Raw genomic sequence first — 22874 nt, 5'->3', positions numbered from 1 at the left:
ACATAGTTCTTAGTGCGTTTCTCCATAGTGCTTTGATGAAGGTTGCCATTTTTGGCAGCATTAATGGATTTTATTTGTAGGTATTAGTAATTAATTATGCTGTAATCAGAGCAATGTGCTGTTTCATGAAATAATAACTCTTCAGCTGTATGTATTCTGGGGCAAGATGTACAGAAGTAGAATTAGTAAAAGAGTGTAGCTTTACATTAATTTCTTGGCTTGTCTTTTGCTTCTTAAAACACCTGAAAATAGAAGTAAATGCTGGTTGAGAAAGGAATGCAGCAGAATAGGGCAAGGAACAGAGGTGAGAAAAGTTTAGATTGAATGCTTTATGCATTTAAGTTTAAAAAAAAGTAACGCCAACAATTTTATAAAAGGGCCATGATAATTCACACAGAAAAATAAAAAGAGAGCCCTTCATTTCAAGGCTGTTTTTCAAATTTTATCTAGGTCACTGTGCAACAGGGACCATGTATTAGCTCTGGCACAATGCTAGGAAAGACAATGAAGTCAGTCCACAGATGAATTTTGTCCTAACTATTGCTACCAACTCCTGATTAACTCAAAACTCTATGCAGACTGATTTAGCCTTTTAAAACTCCCAAAGTATGTATGTATCCACAGAATAAAGTTGTGTCTTACACCAAATGACATCCTTGTGAGAAGATAGCCAGAGACTGAATATTTGCTCTTGTTCTCAATGATAGTAATTGTTACCAGTAGAGTTTGTGGTCTATGGTTCTGTTAATACTAATATTGGGACTGCTTATTTTCTCACTTCCACTTTTCTGCAGTTCATTCTGCAGCCTGAATTTGGCTCTGTTGATGAGAAAATTTCTATTCCTACTTCTGATCCCTGCTCTACACCACTCTCTCCTCCACTAACCCCCATCTTCCTTTACTGGCTCTTTCTTTTTTCCTTCACCATCCTTCACCCTGACATCTTTCCACTGATGTTTTCCTCTTGAAACTGCAGTTATGCTTTAAGCCTCTACCCTCATTAAGATAAAACGAGCTCACCAGATAACCATAGGTTTGCCTTGGTTTTGTTCTATTTTCTGATTCTTACCCTTTTAAAAACTCTTGAATTCTTCTTTTTTTTTTTTTTTTAACCACTACAGCTTATTCAAAGAGTATGATGGTTGGATTTTTTGTTTATTTTTTAAACCAATTTTAGGGCAATATGTGAAATTCATTATAAACATTTGAATACCACTCAATTCACTGTTTTCCCCCACAAAAAATGTTTTAAAATATGCTTTTATTTAGATTAGAAAAATTTAAAAGATATTAAGCTTAAATTACTTCTTTACCGGAAAAATCTTTTATCGATGGTAAAAGGATAGATTAGAGGAATACTTAAGCTCTAAAGGTCATTATGAATGCTTCATAATTCTGGTTTAGAATCTTGTTAAGTGATATTGAGCAACCAACTAATTTAAATGTGCAAAGAAGACTGTACATCAGGGAGTTGGTATGTAAGAAAAAACAAACCAGACTCAAAAGCAAAAGACATCTCAGTAAAAACTTCTGTGCAGTGCAAGAATTTCCAGGACTTTCATTTTAATTTAATTAACTTCAGCAACAATTAAGTTTTGCATGGCAAATATTCTTCTCTTTGCTTACTTCAGTCTTCTGTCAGCTATTCCTTTGATTGTAACCACCAGCAGAAAGTGTGCTTGGGAGTGGCAGTGGCCTCATTTTAGAGAAATATGAAACAGGTTGGGAAAACACTAATAAAACTTGGGAGGAAAATAGTCTATGATGCCAACAGAACCTTCAAATCCATGAACCACATTTATTAAAAAAATAAATATACACTTATGTCACGGTCTTGTCATTAACATTTAATGTGCAAAGAGTGGGTGTGCATTCTATATTTAATTAAAACACAAAATTATTACTTCCATCTGCACATGCAGACCTGAGAAGGAGCTTAAGGTGCACAAAAAATTTACATCTGGTATTCAAATATTAGTGTGGGGGGGATATTTTAACCACATCAGGTATCGCATCATTCCTCTAGTGTAGAATAAATGTGACACTTTATGTATTAATGTTTGAATACATTTTCAATATTTGAAGTTTCTCAGGCACTTGTATAGAGTTTAAATCATGGGGGGCGGAATCTCAGGTTCCCAAGGTCAGGAAATCTCTTCAGCTATTTACATTTCTTATTTTTATTTTATTTTTTTGGTTCCTTTGGAAACACAGAATGTTCTTTTTCTCAGTGCTGCTTTTTTGGTAAATCTTTTATTCTATGTTTGGTGCCAAGGAGCACAGACCATGTTAAATCCAAACAGCAGCCTGCAATCTCCTTAACCATATGCTATTTTTACAGCAGGTGACCTGTGGAAATGCTTTTTGTCAACCAAATCCTCCTCCTCTTGGCTTGTCACTCTGCTTGTTTACACTGGGGCTAATCCTGGTGCTGTCACTCTGCAGACACCGAAGCCACCATCTGCTCTTTGCCCTACTCCGGCCTTTGATCAAACAGTAAACAAATCCTTCAGGATAGGGAAGAATTTCCTGGATGTTGACCATACGGCAACATATTTGGTCATTGTGTAGAGCCTGTGTAGCACTGTAGTCACTGGTAAGTAATGTGCCTTCCCATCATCTTCACTTGGAGTTGCGGAGATTTCTCTATGCAGAAATCAATCAATCTCACCTACCTCAGAAGTGGCAAAGGTATTTGTATGTGGTTTTGAAATAAGGTTATCAAGTGGTCATCATGTGCCTCAGAGTGGCAAAGGCTAACATCATACAGGGAAAAGGAAAAGACCATGATGACTTTCCTGCAGTCCCACCTGAAACATGTTTGCTGACAAGGAGTTCCAGTGACCCAGAAAGGTGTTGATTAAGAATTGTTTTCTTGGCTATGCTTGAACAGACCTGAAACTCAAATGATAAGACTGGATAGCTGCAAGAGGAAATCCAAAATGGCAAAGGGGATCCTGATTTTTTGACAAAGGAATCGTAGTGTCTGAAGCCACTACAATACAGACCAGTAAACCTTGGCACATCTTGTTTTTGCTGGGAAGGCAACTGCTGAGCAAAGATGGGACACAATATATCACTTTTCCCTCTGTGTTCATGGGTTTGGAGCACTGAACAGTACAATTCTTGCTAAATTCTGCAAAACTGCATCTGACGTTGCTTGAGGTGGGACAGAGGCTGACACAGTCGCTGAGTAAGCATGACTGGTGGGCCTTAAAATATCTGTAGACTATAACAGAATTGCTGAACTAACAAGCTGCTGAGACAGCATAATGAATAGAACATTGCAATAACTTCATGGCTAAGACAGCTATAAAAAAAGAAAAGGGAAGAGCTGTCTCTCTGCCAGTTTCAAAGAACTGCCTCCCCAGTCTCTTTGTGTTTGAACTGGAATGGATTCAGCAAGACAGCAGAAGGACAGCCTGGACAGCTGAGAATGCATGAGGCCAGTGGGTCATGGCATAAAAGACAACTCAGAAATTCATCAATGTGGGGTCAGCAGAAGAGAATCAGCATTGCAGGTGCCAGGGGCTGAGAAAGGTGAGCATTTTCTTCAATAAGCATGACATACTGGGCAGGATATGCCTGGATTTCCCCATGCTTTCAGTGTGACTTCTAGGTGCCAATGGCCAAAGAGTGACTCATAACCAGAATGCTATGCTGCAAATGACTGTGTGCTACGGAGTTTATTATAAATATCCACTGCCTTTTATATAATTTTGTTACTTAGCTTATAGGATTGCTACAAAGATCGGTAGATAGATACATACACACATACATACACACATACATATATATTCATTGCCATGTTTAATTTATGATTAACTCATTGTCCTGTTGCTATAATTGTCTGTAGTCATTAGCTGGGTTTGGTTGTTGTATTGCTGACTTGTAGTTACATTTGCTGTTGCTGTGCTTTCACTTAGTGGAATTTGTATAAGCTACCAGTCAAAATAAGGTATTACAATTATCACCTCCTGAACATTGAGGATCCCTGTGGTTTTGCTTCTCCCCACTAAGTAATTTGTATTAGTTATCTAATATTTACAGTTATATCTTCAGAAAATTTAAAGATATATAATCATTCATATTGCTAACCTGTTAGCCTGGTTTCTGGTATATTTAGTCCAAGAGAACTAGCAAAACTACTAAATTACCATGATTACTAGCATGTCTGGGAATGCTTTAAAGGATGACATGTTTGAAACCATTCCCAATAGGCTGTTTGGATGTCATCAACATGTTTTGGTTGGAGGGGGGGTTGTTTGTGTGGACACAAATTGCGCTGTATCCATTGGCTATAGGAACCAAACACAAAACCTATTTCATCTAATATAAAAGTTACACACAGCCTTTCCTGCTCATGTCCATGAAACTTTTGAAACATAGTTCTACAGCTTATAGTGGGACTTCCTCTTTTCCTCTCTATTATTATCAGAATAGTTTTGCAAAATGCAGATTTGTGAAAAGTTCCACTGAACAAAGCAGGGCTGATAGCACTTGAATTTTGTATAAATATATGCTAAGATCCTACAAAGCTTAACAGAGCATGATAATTTCTTGTAAAGGTATGGACCATCTTATAAAATAAATTAATTATAAATCCCATCCAGTATGTATCAAGAGCCATAAACAGAGTATTTAATCTTTTTTCTTTATAATTAAATTATAATTTAATATGAGAATTAATATTGTCCTTTACAGAGAGCACATGCTCAATTTTTTCACACTCTTTTTCTTTAGAATATTTTTTCATTTATTTCTTATTCTGTATTTTAATAAAAAGCAGAAAAAGTATGCAAAATATAACACATTGAACTTTCCTTTCAAGCACAAGCACAATGTTTATTCTTGAATTAATGAAAAAAACCTATGTCAGCATATTTAACTGAGTTTATATGAATTTGAGTCATTAAACTTGTCTAGACTCAGAATGACTTTTTTTCCCCTGTCATCTGGTTTTAATTGGATCATAATTTTATGTCTTCACAGAATGACTCTCACATGTTACTAGTATTTTAGCAAAAATATCTGTAGAAATATTCCCTCTCACTTCCTATGTTATTTTCACAAATTCTTAAAGATCTATTTAGCACTTTAAGGACTATTCCTCTTCTGTTTCTCAGATTAATTTTGAAAATGAGAGGAGGAAGTTCCCCCATCTCTTTTACAAAGTTAATTTTTTCCTTGTGGGATAAATCAATAAAATGGGATATGTAAAAAGAAAATCTTCAAGGAAAGGCCCCCTGGGCTCCCATGGATGCTCACTTCAACCAAAAAAAGTTTGGAAATGCACTGGGGATCAAATATGTTAGTCATGGAAAATCAGTGCCTAAATCCAAGTATACCAGAGTGAAAACACAGAAAGCTGCAGCATTTCCTCCCTCTCAAGAGGCAGCATTTCAGTTACCAACCATGTTAGGAGCAGCTGTTCCTGCTGTGCCTGAGCTGTCCTTGCTCCCCTTAAGGAGTGCTTATTAATGTCCCTGCTTAGTCTGTGCTCAGATATCTGTATTCGTATTGGCAGCTATCCCTTTTTTCTTCTTCTCCATCACAACACTCAATATATAGCCAAGACATTCTGATTTCAAGATGACTATTACAATGGAACATGCTAAACAGGGAAAAGTACAGTACTGCAACTGAAAGCATCAATAATCCCTGGCAGAGAAACAGGCATGCATCACGATATATCTGAATAACAGTAAAAACCTTATATACATAGCTAAATTATAAACAGTAATAAAGAATAAATAAGAGTTTAGGAAGCATTTTTGTCACTTTTTCTTCCCCCTAAAATGAAGTGAGATGAGAAGACATTTTCAACATGATATCTGCAAGCATTAGCACTTGTTACTTCATTGCCACTTAGTGAAAACTAAGATTCTAATTAATAACAACAACAACAAAAAAAGACTCCTGAATCTGAGTCTGAGCTGAGGTTTCAAGAACAGAAATTAATAAAAACAGACATTATGGAAATTATACTGTCAAGATGTTGCTTCTTGTTTAGCCAAAATTAAGGTGGAGTTTTCACTGTACTCACACAAACAAAAAGCACCCTGTGCTCTGAGAGAGTAAATCTTGTCATCCATAATTTTTCCTCAAAAATGAATTGCCTAAATAAATAAGAAAATAAATAATGTTAAAATGTGACTGGAGAGTTTACTCTGTATCTCTTCTTTCATTCTTTTCCATTTATTTGACAATCTCTTCTGAAACTACCTCTACTTTTCATTGTATTTCTAAAGACTCAGTGAAAACCTATGTCACTGCCAACTACTGCTGCACCTGATGTTTTATTTTCGCAGCCCTCTCCAAACTTGTGCATAAATCTTGAGACATGAGCTTGTTCATGAGACAAGCTTTTGCTAGTAACCTTATGCAAAATAGCCAGTAGTGTCATTTATTTGGCATAAGATTTATTTTTTTACCACTGCATGGTTAAAATTTACAATGATGTTTACTGGGGTTATATGTGTATATTAACAGGAGGCTGGATGCCTCACCGAATTCCTTTCTGCTGTATTCAAAATCACCGTAGGTGTTATTTATGCCACTTCTGTTCTTAGTGCCTTTGCCAAAAAAGAAAAGTCAGTTCAACACGGTTGTCATCTAAAAATAAACACCAATGAGATCTTCTTCCTGTGGGCTGTAAGGTCATTCTGTAACTCAGCATGGTTCATTGATCTCTTCTACCCCCTGTGCCTTTCCAGATTTATTGGAAATCTGTTCAAAGGAGAATATATCTTACTACCCACTACTCTAGGAACTGCTGCTAAATGCTGAGTAAAAGATTCTCTTCTATTCTCTTTATTCCTTGTCCTCAGAGACAGAACTGAGGAAAATCTTCCCAAGTCTCTCAGACATCAGCTGAAAACAGATGAGCCAAACAGGTTGAATACCTTCTGCTCCTCTTCCTTTGGACAAGTTCACTAAGTTCAGGAAACACCTTGGGACCAATTCACGTCAGTGTGTGTCTGTGTTGCTTCTGTCATTAGCGTGAAGAGCCTCGAAGTAATTTAAGTCAATGATTGGATTACTAATAAAGAAGAGCACTAGGCAGAGGTCAGAAATGTCTGCTTTGTATTTACCTTCCTTTTAATATTTCACAGTATTAAACAGTACTGGGAAGAGAGAAGTCACGTTGCAACTAGCAAGAGAGATATCTATCCACCTATTTATTTCCTGTCAAACTAATCATATCGTGGCATAGCGTAGTTCAAGTACTCATGTAAACATATGTAACTTATTAGAAAAGATGGAGTTTCACCCACATTCACTCAGTTTATGTCCCCTTTCCACAGTAAATCCTGAAATAAAAGGAAAAACACGAACACATGTGCTGGGAATTTTACTGGAAGCTCAGCAGCTGGAATATAATCACTGAGGTTTGATTAATTTTTTGTTCTTTTCCTTTTTTCTTTCTTTAAAACAAAGGTTTTTAGCAAGACTAATGTATGTGTACTCGAGCCAGCAGTATGTGTTGGATTAGTACAGCAGATTATGAGCAGTAGGATCTTAGAGTCTGTGGATCTCCCAAAACAAAGGGCTCACCTTTGGGGTGGCCCTGGAAAGTAGTGTGCAAAAAGGGAGAGAGGCTCAGTACGTCAAGGAGAAGAAAGCTGAAGCACTTGAACTCCTTTGATTCCTGCTACAGAGGCACATCTGACAAAACAAATTTGTGTCAGGCTTTTTGCAAAGTGTTGTCTTCTGCTTTCCCCTACTGCTGCATGCCCCTTCCCCATCTGCGCCTCATTCCTCTCTTCCATCTCTTCTCCCTCTTCTCTATTCTTCTTGATCTTGAACATTCACCAGCTTTTGGCCTGATGTTTTTGCTGCCAAGCTTATAATGGTGGACTAGAAAAGCTATGCTCTGAGTCCTAATAATTTTATACTCTTTTACTCACCAAATAAATCTGAGAGGATAGTCTTTTTAAACCATTATCTGATACATATAATATTAACAGTAGGTTTTTTTCTGTACCTCATCTTTCTCCTTTATCCCAAAGGTGAAGTGGTATTGAAGAGGAAACAGAGTTCAGAAAGGGAATATTTCTCTTTGACTAGACATTCAAACACCTCTGTATCCATCAGCCCCTCTCACATCTCTGGCTTCATGGCTTCTCTAACCTCCATCCAATAGATTCCTTTGCTTTCTGCCCTCAAAGAAATATTTAGCTCATATTGTGAACCTTAACTAAACAAACACAGTGGTATTTGTAAAGAGTTTTTAAGTCCCCGGGAGAAAGGTATTACTTCAGCCCAGGAGAATGGTGTACAAGAAACTCAGTTGTTGTACTTGAGCACTGCAATTATGCAGGAGTTCTCTGTGAATTTATCTTAAAAAGTCTTAGGGTCTTTTGCCTACTATCACTGTTGCATACTTCATTTTGTAGTCAGGGTGTAAATTACTTAACTTATTTATCAGTGATTAGTGAATTAGGTGGTGAATTGCTCAAGTACTAACTTTCTTCCACCCCATGGAAACCAAATGCAGCTCTATTTTCAATGAGGCATGATCTGAACTTCAATAGATACACAGGTGGTGGCTGCCCTATTTCTGCATACATGTTACAAGCAGAGCAGCAGATTTGTTTGCCTGGTGTGTTACACCTGTGTGAGAAGCACATAAATAGTGCTTTGTACAACTTCTTTTCTTTCTTAAATTGGGTAAACGTTGTCATAAACCCATCCCAAAATATTCTCAATTGCAACAAACAGCCAGGGTCCCTTCTCAGCATACAGTAATTTCAGCTTAATTTTATAGTCCAGTCCATGAAATAATCAGAGCGCTGCCCTCGAAATTGAATTTGACTAACTAGCCTAAATTCTCAAGACTTCCATGAACTCTATGGGCACCTATGTCTTCTGACATTGCAGTTTCTGGCCAGAATGCTGGCCAGAAATTGCCCGTTTGTTTTGCTAAATATATATATTTTTTTTTGTTTAGTAGCTTTCCCAGGAAATCTAAGATATCTCCACATATTTTGCAGATAAATGTTTAACATTACCTGAAGGGGTATAAAAGCTGTATTTCCTAAAACTGTTCCTAGAGAAATATGGTGAGACTGGCCCCTCATGATTACGGGTAGTGATGCCAGACGGGGAAAACAAACATGCAGACTAACAACAATATTAAGGAAGCACCAGGATATCACAGAACTGAACACCTTAATGTTTAGACACCTTTGCAAACAGCAGTTGGAGACAGGAAAGAGCCTTACAAGATGATCCATAATAACCAGCATGCTGAGCCAAGAGCTATAATGCTAAAACATGGAAAACCAGAGAATCTAAACTAGCAGAGAAAAGAAACCTCCCTCAAGTTGTGTTTAAATTTCACAGATAAATTAAACTTATGCTCCATTTATATTTTTTCCAAGATGTGTCGAGGTTTAGGGCCTTAGAGCAAGAGGTGGAACCCAGAACTTCCCAACATCATCTATGAAATGAGGTTTTTAACTACGGAGTTGGTGAGCCTTCTCTCCTTCTCTCTCCCTCTCACTCTTCCCTTCTCTTCTTCTTCTTTTTGCTGCAGTACAATGCCTATTTTAGTAGGTTTAGTGGGTTTCCCCATAGTGAAATTGCTTTAAAATGAGTTCAAATAGTTGTTAAAATAGGATTTACTGTAGAGTTTGACTGTCCCAGGCCACACATAGCCAATTGCTTCCTAGTTAGGGCAAATCATAGGAAAAGTGGCTTTGAGTTATTTCAGACAGAGTGCGACTGAAGCCCAGGTCCTCTGGGTCTGAAACTTATGCTCGAACCACTGACCCTTCTGTATAAAAGGAATGCACTGAAACACATCGTCTTACAAAAATGGCAAGTGTGACTGAAATTTTTGTAAGTGTCCTCACAGTGTGTCTGCTGGATAGAATTCTTTCAAGTTTCCTGGTAATGTTGCATCTAAATTGTAGGTCCAAGCCAGCCCAAAGCTATACAAACTTATCTAGCCTTGTTAAAACTGGGACACTCTCGGACAGACACAAAGCAAGACTTTAGGTATGTGAAGAACTCTAGTGCTGAAAACCAAGTCACTTCCATAGTTCAAGTGCTTCCAGAATAGTAAGTTGTCTGAGTTGAGGTTTAAGGATGGTGAAGCTGACTCACAGTGCTCAACTTCCATCTAACTCCCATCTGGGGAACTACAGTGATTTCTGAAGTTATGCATCAATTCACAACTGTAGGAAAATAACCCAAAAGTACTATTTTTCCCATAGATGCATTATTTTAGCTTTCCTCCCTATATGCAAATAAAAACTAAACCCATATTTCTCAGCATTATATCCTGAGATATAATATCCTTCCATTTCAAAATCATGTGTGAAAGAAAAAGGCCACTTACAGAACGTGCTGAGAATCTGTAACAATTTTGCAGTTAATGCTTTTATCCAGACATGACTGAACTTCATGCCCTCCCCAAGCTCTTCCCATCTGCTCAGTGAAACATAGGGTAAGAAAACATGTCACTGTTGTAAATTGATCTTGAACTTTCCTGTCTCACATTCATGTCTTCCAAAAAATCCTTAAAGCTGTAACTAGAGCACTGATATACTCAGTTAAGAAACAACATTGAGTTAGGCAGCCAAAATCTGTCGATCTTCTTTCTACTGTGAAACTGGAGTCATTTCGCTGAAGGTGAAGGTGTAAGTCCTGATTTATTTGGCCAAGAGCATTTCTAATTTATGGCCTTATTAGATTGGCTCAGGCTGTCTTTGGACTTAAGTGAATAAGTAACCTATAATATCCTCCAAACCAACACAACTGGGGCAGCTTTAAGTGCTACACTTCACTTCTGAATACACAAGTTTATTGCGCATGAGGGATCTTTTGTTTTATCAAGATTGCTGAAAATATAAAAAGAACTAAATATACCCACACTAAAATTACCTCCAGAAGCACATTTAAATAAGACTTACACAACACAGTTAGAGGGGAAAGGCAAGTACAGAAAGCGTCTGCTCTGATTTACTGTAAATCTCTCCCTGGGTGATTTTGATGACTCAAGAGCAGAGAAGCTTAGAAAAATATATATGACAGAGTCAGATCCTGTTAACTATAAATAAAAACAATAAATAATGTATCCCCCACTGTGAAAGAAATTATAGTGCCTTGAGCACTGAAAGAATAACAACAGCACCACAAGAATATTATATGTCATAAGCACTTACAATTAACAATCAAAAGGAGAAAAAGAAGTGCCCTAAGTCCCCTTTTTTAATAGACTTTATATTTATGAACAACAAAATTAACAGGCATGGCCTAATTCAAATACTACTGTAAATATTATTTATTAATCAAGAAAGTAACTGAAATATTTTAACACAGCAAAAATTTCAACAGCACCATCTGTTACTCTAAAAAAGCAGTAAGTGTTTAGCTCCTGTAATCATCTCAGTGTAATTGAATAGGTCTATGCATATTTGAAAAAAAACAAACAGGCAAACAGTCCTATTTCTGTATTCTGCCCTCACTTCATACTTAAGCCAGCCCATTTCCAGAGCCAGATCTAGATCTTAAACCCCAATTATGTGTTACATATTAACATTGGACAAAACTCTGCCAAAGTTTAACAGCTATTGAACCTGCCTGATCCAAATACCTTTAATAAAAATTTTCACCAATCATTCTAAAAAATGTTTATTCTGTTTTTAAACTATTTGGACTCTTTGTTCAAGTTCTTTTGCGCTTTACTTATTCTGGATAATCTGAAGCTTTCAGTAGGATCAAAAAGTCTTTTTCATAGATGAAATTAATGTCTTTTAAATACCACGAAAACAACATTTAGGTAAAAATAGAGTTTAAAATGTATTGCAGTATTCTTCACCTACTATCTGAGAGTGAATACTTAAAATTTTAAAGAAAAAAGTGACTTGTGTTCACACAGGAAGTGTGTTAGGCTGAGATTCAGAAGACCTTTGCTTTGCCTTGCCTTTTTCTTGCCTTGGTACCACTCGTCTGCTGATGATGTTGGGAACATTACTTGGGCTATACACTCAGTAGAAAGTAAAAGCTGCCAGGATAATTTTCTGCCAAGGTAGCCAACTATAATAAACCACATCTTTAGTTTTTGATTCTTTTAAATGTCAAAACATGCAAGATCTCCTGACTAATGGATCAAAGCCCATGGTGACTCCTGAACTGTGAATGACATAGGTTTGAAACCTGCCTGTCCTTTACTGTAGAAGATTGAGGTTTAGTATTATGCTGGAGCCATATTTAGTTTATCTGTCCAGATGTAGCTTTTACTTCTTTCTTTTACCGTGTCCCCATCTGTAAGGAGGGGAACATGATCCCTGCTTCCCCTGTGCCAAACATCACAGTCTCTAAAGGGAAACGTTAGCTACTTTCCTTAATAAAGAGAATGAACTGTTAGAAGGTACAACTGTGGTGGTTTGAAACTCCCAAGGATCCAATTTTTAAGTTCAAGCCCCCCTCCCACAGTCTGCTCCTGTGAGAGGGTTTAGTGATGGTATGGACTTGATATCTTTTTCACTTCATGTGGAGAGTTTTCAGACAAAACACAACCACTCGTTATTGGGGGAAGGGAAAAATATTTACAAAGGTTTATTTACTCACACCTATATATATATATACATGTACATTGAATTAAATTCCTTTTTTCCTTCAATAAAAGTCCAAGAAGGAAAGAGAAAAGTCTTTCTGTCAGTGGACAGGCCACAGTTCCTTCGTTTCAGTTTTTTGTGGCACTGGTTAGTGTCCTTCATTTTCCTAAGGCAGCAGATTTAAGTATGGCAGTCAGGATTTTGGTTCTTACTTTGTGGAAATTTCAACCCCGAGCCCGAGCCTTCGGGGGATCTCCCTGTAGATCTCCACTCCTCTTGGGTTAGAACATTGAAGGCAGCTTTTAGTTCAGTCTTACCAAAGCTCTTTTGCTCTGTCTCAGCTTGCCAGCATGATAGAAGCAACAGCAGCAGAGGGCACGGGCACCTCCTCTGCACTCTGTCCTGGCTCAGCTCTCAGGATGACTCCGGGTTTCTCGGCTCCTTTCTCTCTCTCTCTAGCTGCTGCTGCATTTTGGGACTCCCTAAAGGTTTGGAAGTACACCCCTGCTCTTCAGCAGGTGTCTGGGTTTTGGGAAAGTAATACAGTCTTACCCCAAACCAGCTCTGTTGAGTTTTCCTCTGTTTCGTTGCCAGTTCTCCCTCCTGCAGGAACATCTCTGCGTCTTTCAGCCGGCTTCATGTTATCTTGTTGCTACTGGCTATCTTTTTGGCTTTCAGCCATCGCTGTCTCTGTTCAGGACTGCTCCGCTGCCGCTTTCAATGTTTTCTGCTGCTGCTGACAGTAAGGAAATTCTCCCACCTCTTGATTACGGGACCCGGTCCAGCTTTGACACTACACCGGGTCTCTCGTAGCCTCAGCTGGGACTGGGGGCTCTTGGCCCCCAGAGGGGGCTCACTGGCCCCCTGCTTCCTCGTGGTTCAGATCATGGCTACAGACCTACCAAAACTACCTCACCACCTTCTCTTCCGTTGCTGTGGGTATGTAATTTCCGTAGGGCGCATATGAACCTTTGATTGGTCTAGTATTATCAGTGGGGCAAAGCATTACTGCCCCAGAGAAAAGGTTTTTCAAACCACCACAACAACACAGTATTTCTACCCTTGTAATCATTGTAACTCTTCCAACCTGACATCAACAGCAACCCATTTATGTCATTACTTACTCTAAAGTGAAAATATGCTGCTGGAACAGTAGCATTGACTTTCTATAATGTCTACTAAATGTGTATTACAGATTTCGTTAAAGATATAATCCTGAGAAATATAAAGTCAGAGTACCGTAACTTTCTCATAGTTTTAACTATGATTTTCATTATTAAAATTGAAATCACTACATATTTAATGTTACCTAATATGCCAACTATACAAGCTGCAATTCAGCAATATGTTTTGCCACTGGCTTGTAAGGTGTTCTGTTTAAGTTGAGAAAACTTAATGGGAGTTGTAGAAGACAACTATTTTGTAATCAGTGTCATGGTGATGCAGGGCTATACATTACTTTTAAAGCTTCAATATGCAATCTCTATTATCTAGAAAAGACAGCTATTAGCACTGCGTCTTGTTCTTTTGTTTGCCTTCTAATGAGTAGTATTTCAGTGTATGTTTGTGTTCTAGTGAATTGGGAAACATATTTTTCATTGGGAAATAGAAAATATTGCTATGCGAAATAATGTCTGAGGCATTTTTCACAAATTTTAGGATTCAAAGTTGAGAACTAATGAGTGCCTTGAGTTGAGCAAATAGTAGAAGATTATGTGGCAGTTGAGAACTGCTTTGGTTTGCTATTTGTTAATTTCCTGATGTTCAAATAATTTCCTTTAATAAAGAAAGTATAACTTTTCTCTTCTATATTTAGCATTCCTTTCCACTCAGAATCTTTGGTTTGTAATTAAAAAAAACAGCCAAACAAAAAAACCCAGTATCTGTTTATTTTCCCAGAGTGTTTATAGTGTAAAGTCCTGATCTTACATGGTCTTACATGTGTGAATAATTTTAAGTGGATGAGCAGAATTAAAATGTTTGCAGAAGTATTTATAGGAATAAGGCTTAAATCCAGTTGATAGTCACTGCTTGTGGAAAAAGTGCTCTTTTTTTGACATAGGACTTGCCTTTTTTCCTTCAGAGGTCTCAGTTCATGAGGAACCTTTCTGAAGTCTGAGCATGTCTTCAGTGTTAGTAGATAGAAAGGGAAAGTTTAGATACTTAGAAAAGACAAGAGATATGGCATGTGCCATCAAGGACACTGCTACCTTTATTAATAGAAAAGGCAGGTAAAATTATTAGGTAAAACAGCTTTTCCTTTCATACCTGCAAAGACACAGTAAAGAACAGGACTTAATGGTTAGATGCAAAGGAACAAAACTCCGTGTTCATCATGGGAAAACATTTCTTAAGGTAAGTATTTATGATAAAGATTTTGGTCTCCTAATCTTCTAGGAATACTATGAAAATCACCCTTACAGAGAGACTTGAGTCTGAGACATATATAGTGGAAGAAGACAGGCATATTTGACCACAGTGGACTTTCATTTAAGCCAGGAACTCCCTGCTCTTTCCCTTTCCTGACAGTCCAGTCTGCAGGAGACAGGGGAAAAGCAATAGCCCTGAGACAGGGCACTCTGGGGGTGAAGTCCCTGAGAATGGCTCTGTAAGTTGCCCTGTCTTCTTCTTTAAGAAGAGCACAAGAGCAGAAGGAAGAGCATGGAGAATAGTGTGGGAATAGGGAGTAAGTGATAACAAATTGCCTGCCTGCAGACCTGATAGGCACCCATGGAGCCTTTTGTGTCTTTTAATTCCCTAGGTACCAGATGCATGTGATGATGTGCTAATCTTGAGCACCTCTGGACCCTTCTTACCACAAAAGCAGCTGGGAGGCAGACATCTGGACTGTGAACTTATTGTGTGAGATGATTTTCTCACCTCCCTCCCCCACCCCTCCTGATCCTTTGATGGATGAAGCCGAGTGTGTGTGTGTGTGTGTGTGTGTGTGTGTGTGTGTGTGTATGTGTGTGTGTGTGCGTGTATATTCAGGGATGCCTGCAGAGTTTCCCTTTTCCAGGAAAGCCAGGGTTCGTTTGAGGAATCTGGTTAATGGACAGTTTTTCAGATATTCCCACAGAAGGAAGTGAACATATGACTAATAATGAATGGCCTGATTAATAGCATAGTTTGGCAATGATGTCCGTGAGAAAAATGATACCAAAAGTTAAGTTACCCTGAAAGGTGCCAGGAAACAGCAATTCAGGGTGAAATAGGACATATTTTTAATTTGAGACACTGCCAGGTTATTTCTGACACCACTATCTTCAGTCAGCTTATTCAGAGACATCCAGAGGCCACACGTGGCTCCCAAAAAGCCTGCCAAAAAAGAAAAGGCTGGCAATCTCACCCATCTTTCCTGGTATTTCAATTTCCATCTTGCTTGAATTGGAAACACCCCTGAACACCAGGTAGGTGTGGGCAGGTCTAACAAGAGTCTAAGGGGCAGCAGCAGCAACCTGGGACAAGCTGGATGATTCTGCACTGGATTTGGCTGGGATGGAGGCTAAATTTTATCACAGCAGCCTGTATGGTGCTGTGCTTTAGATTTAGATTAACACAATACTGATAATACATCGATGTTTTGGCTGCTGAGCAGTATATGCACAGCATCAAGGCTTTCTCTTTAACTCACTCTGCCCTCTGTAGTGAGTAGTCTGGGACTGGGTAAGAATCTGGCAGGAAACACAGCTGGTACAGCTAATATGAACTGGCCAAAGCAGTACTTTGTACCACATAGAGCTGTGTTTGGCAATAAAAGAGGTGACTGTTGCTTGTAGATTGGCTGGACATTGGTCTGCTTGTGGGGTGATGAAAGATTATCTCTGCATCTCTTTTGGGCTTTTTGCCCCCCCCCCCTTTCCTTACTTTATTAAACTTCCCTACAATCCACAACTTTTCTCTCTTTTGCTATTATTTTCTTCCTGTCTTTCTGGGGAAGGGAAGGTGGATTGAGCAAGGGGCTGCATTGGTGCTCAGATACTGGCCAGGATCAAATCACCACAGGTCCTATGACATTTGCTCACAGTCATGATCTTTCTGGCCTGCAGTGACATATATTTGGTTTGCTTGTACTCTGCCATACCTCCAACCTTGTATGACATGCCAAAACTCTGACTCAGAGATGAGAAGAGAGAAAGAAAATTATTCCTCCAAGATTATTGGGAGAATGTGGCTAGGCACAGTCTCAAGAATGTTTTTCCAGATAAACATCTATTTGGTTTTTCTCCATCTCTGTGTTTATATGTCCTTGCACTCTGATGTGAGAACCATTTCTGGAGTCTGAAGGTCAGTGAGGGATTTGAAGTCTTATATGATATCTGCTTGTAAGGCAAAGGAGGACTGCTTTGTACTACTGCAGCATTCCATTGGAATAATTTAGATTAGTGGCCTTTCTCAGACACTGCATGCAGATTTTACTCTCTGGTTCATTCCACTTGTTTGTACTCTTCCACTGTTACTGTGTGCTGTTCAGCACAGCATCTGCTAGGCTACTAAAAGCCTGGAGTCAGCAGCTGTCAGTTTACACTGTTAAGTTTTCCTTTTACTTCTGACTGGTGCTGTGGAAGCAAACACTGCAGCCTCACTCCCCTTGCTTGCCAGGCAGCTGTAGCTCTTCTCAGATTCGAGAGAGTGAATCCATTAGTAATTTTTTATCAGTCCTCAGCTATCTGATCTTCCTGTTACACATACTAGTAGAACATGGCTCACAGATGGTAGTCCCTACAACACCATCACACTGTTGGTCTACCACCAAGTAAACGTGATTGTGCATCATACTAACACAGCTGAACATTGCTTAAGCCCTGCAATACTCATCAGAGAGAGCAGGCTTGAGCTTCTTTTTCTTTGTTTTTAAATGTGTTAATTTCCAATAAATTGTTTCCACAGAAATTCCTTCTCACTATCTTGGAAAGAGTATATTCCAACCAAACAAAAAAAGTCACATAACTATCATAGCGTTTTATAACTTACATTTTACTGTACATCACTGGAGCTGCTGACTGGCAGCAGTCTAATGGTACAGAACCAAATCAGAAAGCAAACAGCTTATAGTGCAGCTTTTCACCTTGCTATGAAGTATAGCATTGCCAATGGATGTCAAAGATGGGTCCCAAGAAGTGGAGGTGAGAGAGGTAATTACATATAACTTACTCCCACCCCAAGCCTGCAGATTTCTATGGCATATGGGGCAATGGTTCTGACCTAAAGTCAGAAACAGTCCTGATGCAGAGGATGAGAACGTAGTTAAGTGTGTGTTGAAATGCAGTGAAGTACCATTATTTAAAAGATACAAATTATTGTTGTAAATAGAAAAGTGGGCAGAATGATGTTTTTGCTTATCTCTTTTTTAATCCTTAACAATTTACTCTCTTCTTTTAAGGAAGTTCTTTGTCACTTCAAATGTTAAATCAATGTCACAGGTGCATGGTTCTTTGTTTTCCCTGTAAGAGTGCATATTACTTTACAAGCAGATGCTATATTTTAATAAAAAGGTATTTTGCACTGAATTTCAATATAATTGAAATGGACATACTATTGCATGCTTTCAAGTGTAATAAAATAGATTCATTATAGTATGAGAAGGATTTTGAGTTTGAAAATATATTTTCTTCAGAATATTTAATAGAAAACAACATACCATTGCTCTATATAAATTGATAGAAACTGGATGCAATCACAGTGAGAATGTGCACCCATTAACAGAACCAGGAAAGGAAGGATTGTGATGAATATGTTTGTGATTTTCACATCTCACAGATAAATTCTATCAACGAGAAATGAAAGTCATTTATACCCTTAAAAAGAAAAAAAAAATACAGGTTTATGCAAACCGTATGGTAGGTCCTTGCATTGAAGGACTTCTCTGCCTAGCAATACCTCATAAATTGGAGTAATAAATACTCCATTTGCTTACAACTAAATCCGATACAAAAAACCACTAGAGATTAAGATGTGGCAAAAGTAAGTGAACTAGGATAGACACTGAATAAAGTGGTTTTTTATCACAAAAAAACATAGATGGAGCTTAAGGAAGGTTGAGTTCTGTTCCTGATTTGTCTGCAGAGGGTCGATGTATTCTTGATCAAATCATATAGAGACACTTCTAAGTGAAGATGTGTACTTATTTAGCTGTCTCTGTGACACATCTAAAAGGTAATGTGGGATCATGTAACTGAAGCCAATCAAACTTAGACAACCATATGTTTTTAAAGGTAGGCTTTAGTGAGGTTACAGAGAGAAGACGCAAAGCTCTCGCTTACTAGATTATTTGTAAATCACTTTAAATCACTTTATTGACAGCTACCAATTAGTTCTTGAACTACTTTAATTTTGCATAGTCTTCTGTTCTCCGAAGTAGTTTATGAAAGATACCATGTCCTCTCCAGTCATGATATAAAATCGAAACCGTGGAAGTAATTTGCAAGAGATTTTGTGGATGCCAGACATTTTCATGGATTCAGACGGCAACTAAATGCATCATAGAAGACAAATCCATCAGGAGCTATCAAGGAGAAAGATTATAGCCTCAGTTCAGAATTCCCTGCACACTGCTACAACCTGTGTTTGCATGAATATGAATTATTACATGCATCTATTCTTCCTCTGCTAGCCACTCCTAGGAAAAGGGTAGACGGAACATGGATTCAACCTAATATGCTCATTTTGATTATTTTAAGTACTGAATGACTTCCCATCACAAATTAACTGCATATATTTTTTGAATGACAGTGAGAAAGGAATCAGATTAAGTAACTAAGACAGTAACTAAGTCAGTGGTGTTCTCAGACTTGTTTCTGTTTTCACCCAAACCAGTAAAGACTGTGACTTGCTACTTCCAATTGGTATACCTTTCAAAGAAACTGTGATAAGCTAATGGTCATATCAGTCTCATCATATAGCAAACAATGCAAGAAATGGGTAAAATCTTCCATAAAAAATACGGCTATTGTAGACTGCTGATTCCTTTTTATTCTGAAAGAAGACATGAAAATTATTATTCTGATTGCTTACTCTTTTCTAGAAATAACTGTAACAGCCAACTTCAGTAGCATATTGTGTCAAATTGTAATTATCACGGGTGTGGTATAAAACCTAGGATGTGTAGACAGGGAAATAGACTTCCCATTTTAGAAAGACCCAGGTATATATAACTTGCTGCAATTTCAAATTACAAATAAATCTTGGATCCTTTAATGTTATACTAAAAATCCTCTCTCTGCACAATTTTCCCTTTTCTCAAGGTAGTTTCCCCCTTCTATTTCAACCCCCAAACTCCTATGACTCACTTAATGTTTTCACAAATATTCCACACTTACAACCAGCATAGCAAAGACTGAAGAAGTGGCTGTCCATGGCTTTATCCAATACCAAAAGTTATTTCAATGAAAATAGAGTCCAAAATTCATTCCCACACTTCACAACTAGGTCTTTCAGAGATTGCAGCTTTTGAACAAAAGTGTTATAAAACACGGAAGGAACCCCTTGAGTTTTGATATTTGAGGAAATTGTCTCATATAAGAGAAATTCTTATCTGAACCAAAGGATTGAAATTGTCCCTTACATTTCTCTGTAAGTTTATAACTGTTTATAACATTCTGTTTAAATAATGCATAGAAGTCAAATGCATAGAAAATTCACTGCAAGTTGCTGAATCCCATAGCTTGGCAGAGGAGAGTACCGGAGTCCTAGATCCACTCAACAGACTGAGCTAAGTACCTATCCTAGATAGGCATAAATTTACATATGTACACTTCCACAATACATATATACATACTTACATAACAGGCCATAAAAATTACCACAAACAGAAACATTCACACAGATATAGGTAGCACAGGCAGCTTTGCTGTTTCCATCTCTGGCAGCTCAGGATGGTCTTTTAGTGGGCAATTTATACACAGAGTATGGATTCCCCAAGCAGCTGGTTTTAGATGTGCAGCCTACACAGTAGCTGACCCCTGGATCCTCTGGTTTCCCAGTTTCCTCATGCACAAAAACACAAGATGCAAATGAGTCTGACCCCTGCACCTCACAGTCTCCCCAGTTGCTGGCTTGGATCACCTGTGTCCTCTCAGACCACACTGGTCTCTACAGTTGCTCCAATACTTGTCTCCTAACCCTCTGCTGTACTCATCAGCTAGTCCAGCTGGCCATTAGCCAGTGAGCAAATGCCAACATGTACCATTCCAGCCTCTCTAGTTGCTGCACCCAAGAAATATGGTCCCTATGATCTATGGTCCCCAGTTCTGTCTGCTGACATTTAGGTCTCCATGCACACACATGTATGACGAAAATAAGAGCCTTACTCAGAAAAATAGTTGGAAATGGAATTTGATGGGACTACAGGACAGCCTGAGGTGATCAGACATAGCACATGGCCAAACATGTTGACCAGCAGCCTGGTCCCTTTTATCTCTTTATCTCTCTGTTTTCCCATTGTTACTTTACTAGTCATCCAGATCCCTTCCTTTCCCTGCCTTTGGTTTCTCCTCTAATTGTCTCGTAACAGATTTGTAAAATACCAAAATACTCCTCCCTTCCCCCCACACTGAACTGCCTGCCTTTATAGGCAGTATCCACTCTCAGTCTGTAAGGAGGCCTGGAGACCCTCACCTGTTGACTGATGGTGATGGGTCTCAGTTACAGCCCAAGGGGCTGACACACTCCTGAGATGCCCTGGGAGGGGCTGAGTTGGAGGAACTCATCCTCCTGCTTGCTGTTGTGCCTCTGGGCTTCTTCAAGTGTGTGGAGATGACCCTTTAATCATAAAACCTGTCATAGTACAAGTCCGTCTGAAATTGCTTTTATCTGTTTGTTTTGCAGCTATGCCATGACAATACCATGTTGCAGGTCTGGTTGTGTAGGGACAAAAGCACATTTGCAAACCCTGTAGGATCATATTTCAATCAGCTACTGCTTTTTGGCTAATCTCTATTCAGAGAGGAATCCGAAGTAAAATTTGTCTGTTTACCTATTCATGGCATCTCCCTTGCACCTAAATTTTGTAAATCCTGTTCTAAATTAAGTGGAGACCTTTGCTATGTGGAATGAAGTCAGACCCTTTGAGAGTCTCAAAACAGAGATCACCTCTTCTGACCAATTAAGTTGCTTAATCTTCTTTAGGTCTAACTATTAGATGAAAGTGAAGGAAGAATGGAGAATATAGCCACCTAGGGTATGTCAACAGCAAGATTGCCTCTTCTTACATAAAAGCAGTTGTAGAGAAATGGAAACAATTTATAGCATCTTAAGGCAGCAATCTAAGCCAGGGCAGACTAGTTACAGACTGAAATGGCTGATATCTCTCCACTGATAAAGGCAATCCAGGGTGATAAACTCAGATGTAAACACTGTAGGTGTCAACATTTAATCTGATGAATCTCACCTTAAACTCATTAGTTAGCTGTGTAATAGAAGAGAACCGGATGGTGCTATAAAAAAGTTTGAAGTCACCTGACTTTCAGCACGTGTAATAGATATATATATTAACATGAGAACTGATGAACTAGAAACTTAAATTTCTGTACTAATAAAGTATCTAAATAAGGTAAAATGCATCTCTTTCAATATTTTCTGTATGACAGAAAGGACCAGTAAGCTCAACAGGTATTTAATGCAAATATGTTTGCATTACTTTTAGAACAGCATGAGCTTAAGCCAGAAAACTCCAGTCTAAAATTTTCAAGGGGGAAAAGTTTTAGTTTTTTAAAAGTTTCTATTTTTTTCTTCCAGATTTTAGAGGATTTATTAATTCGAACCTATGAAGACAAGATCAGAAAAAAAACCAAAATAAAACATCATCATGTGACAGGCAAAGAAACCATGGTTTTATTTGTTTGCTTGGTTCTCTTTGTTTTGTTTTGTTTCATTTTTCCAGGAACAATATTCCTAACCACTAGACTACTAATTCTTGTCTTGTTTCTGTCACATGACAAGTCAGAACAAGTTAGTCACATTTGCCTGATAAAGGCAAATCTTGGAGGAGCTAGGCAATATATGACTTAAGCAATGGCGAATATTTTGGCTTTCTGCTCATAAATTCATGCTCAGTGTTTCTTCAGGTGCCTCCTTGATTTGATATGGTCATTTAATTGCAGCTTACTCAAAGGCAATTTTTTTTTGTATTACATTAGCAGTGATTCATACACTACTTTGTATTTTTTCCATTTTTCTGTCCTTGGTATGCCTTACAAATTTTGTTCCGTATTACAGTTCTTGTCATAGTTCCTGTAAGACTGATTTGGCAGCTGCCAAGATGCAGTCAGAGGTGAGCTCCATGATAGGGAAGTATTTAAGCACAGG

General features: G+C 38.3%; 2 long non-coding RNA genes across 3 annotated transcripts; one reads left to right on the top strand and one right to left on the bottom strand.

The window, feature by feature from the left end:
* The first annotated feature begins 2542 nt into the window (after positions 1-2542).
* On the top strand, positions 2543-22383 carry LOC113972868. 2 transcript variants are annotated; one of them, XR_003536048.1, is made up of 3 exons: positions 2543-2596; positions 7308-7391; positions 22305-22383. It is a non-coding gene; the product is annotated as an uncharacterized LOC113972868 (long non-coding RNA). The 2 variants fall into 2 exon arrangements; XR_003536049.1 differs by lacking the exon at positions 2543-2596 and adding an exon at positions 3340-3540.
* LOC113972875 lies at positions 6043-10621 on the bottom strand. The gene is made up of 3 exons (XR_003536050.1): positions 10349-10621; positions 7178-7313; positions 6043-6119 (listed from the first exon to the last, which is right to left on the bottom strand). It is a non-coding gene; the product is annotated as an uncharacterized LOC113972875 (long non-coding RNA).
* Positions 22384-22874: the final 491 nt, after the last annotated feature.

The sequence above is a fragment of the Neopelma chrysocephalum genome, unplaced genomic scaffold, assembly GCF_003984885.1.
Source record: "Neopelma chrysocephalum unplaced genomic scaffold, ASM398488v2 Primary Assembly neopelma1_23b, whole genome shotgun sequence".
NCBI lineage: Eukaryota > Metazoa > Chordata > Aves > Passeriformes > Pipridae > Neopelma > Neopelma chrysocephalum.
The sequence above is the reverse complement of the archived record's forward strand: the minus strand, read 5'-3'. Positions and strand labels throughout refer to the sequence as shown.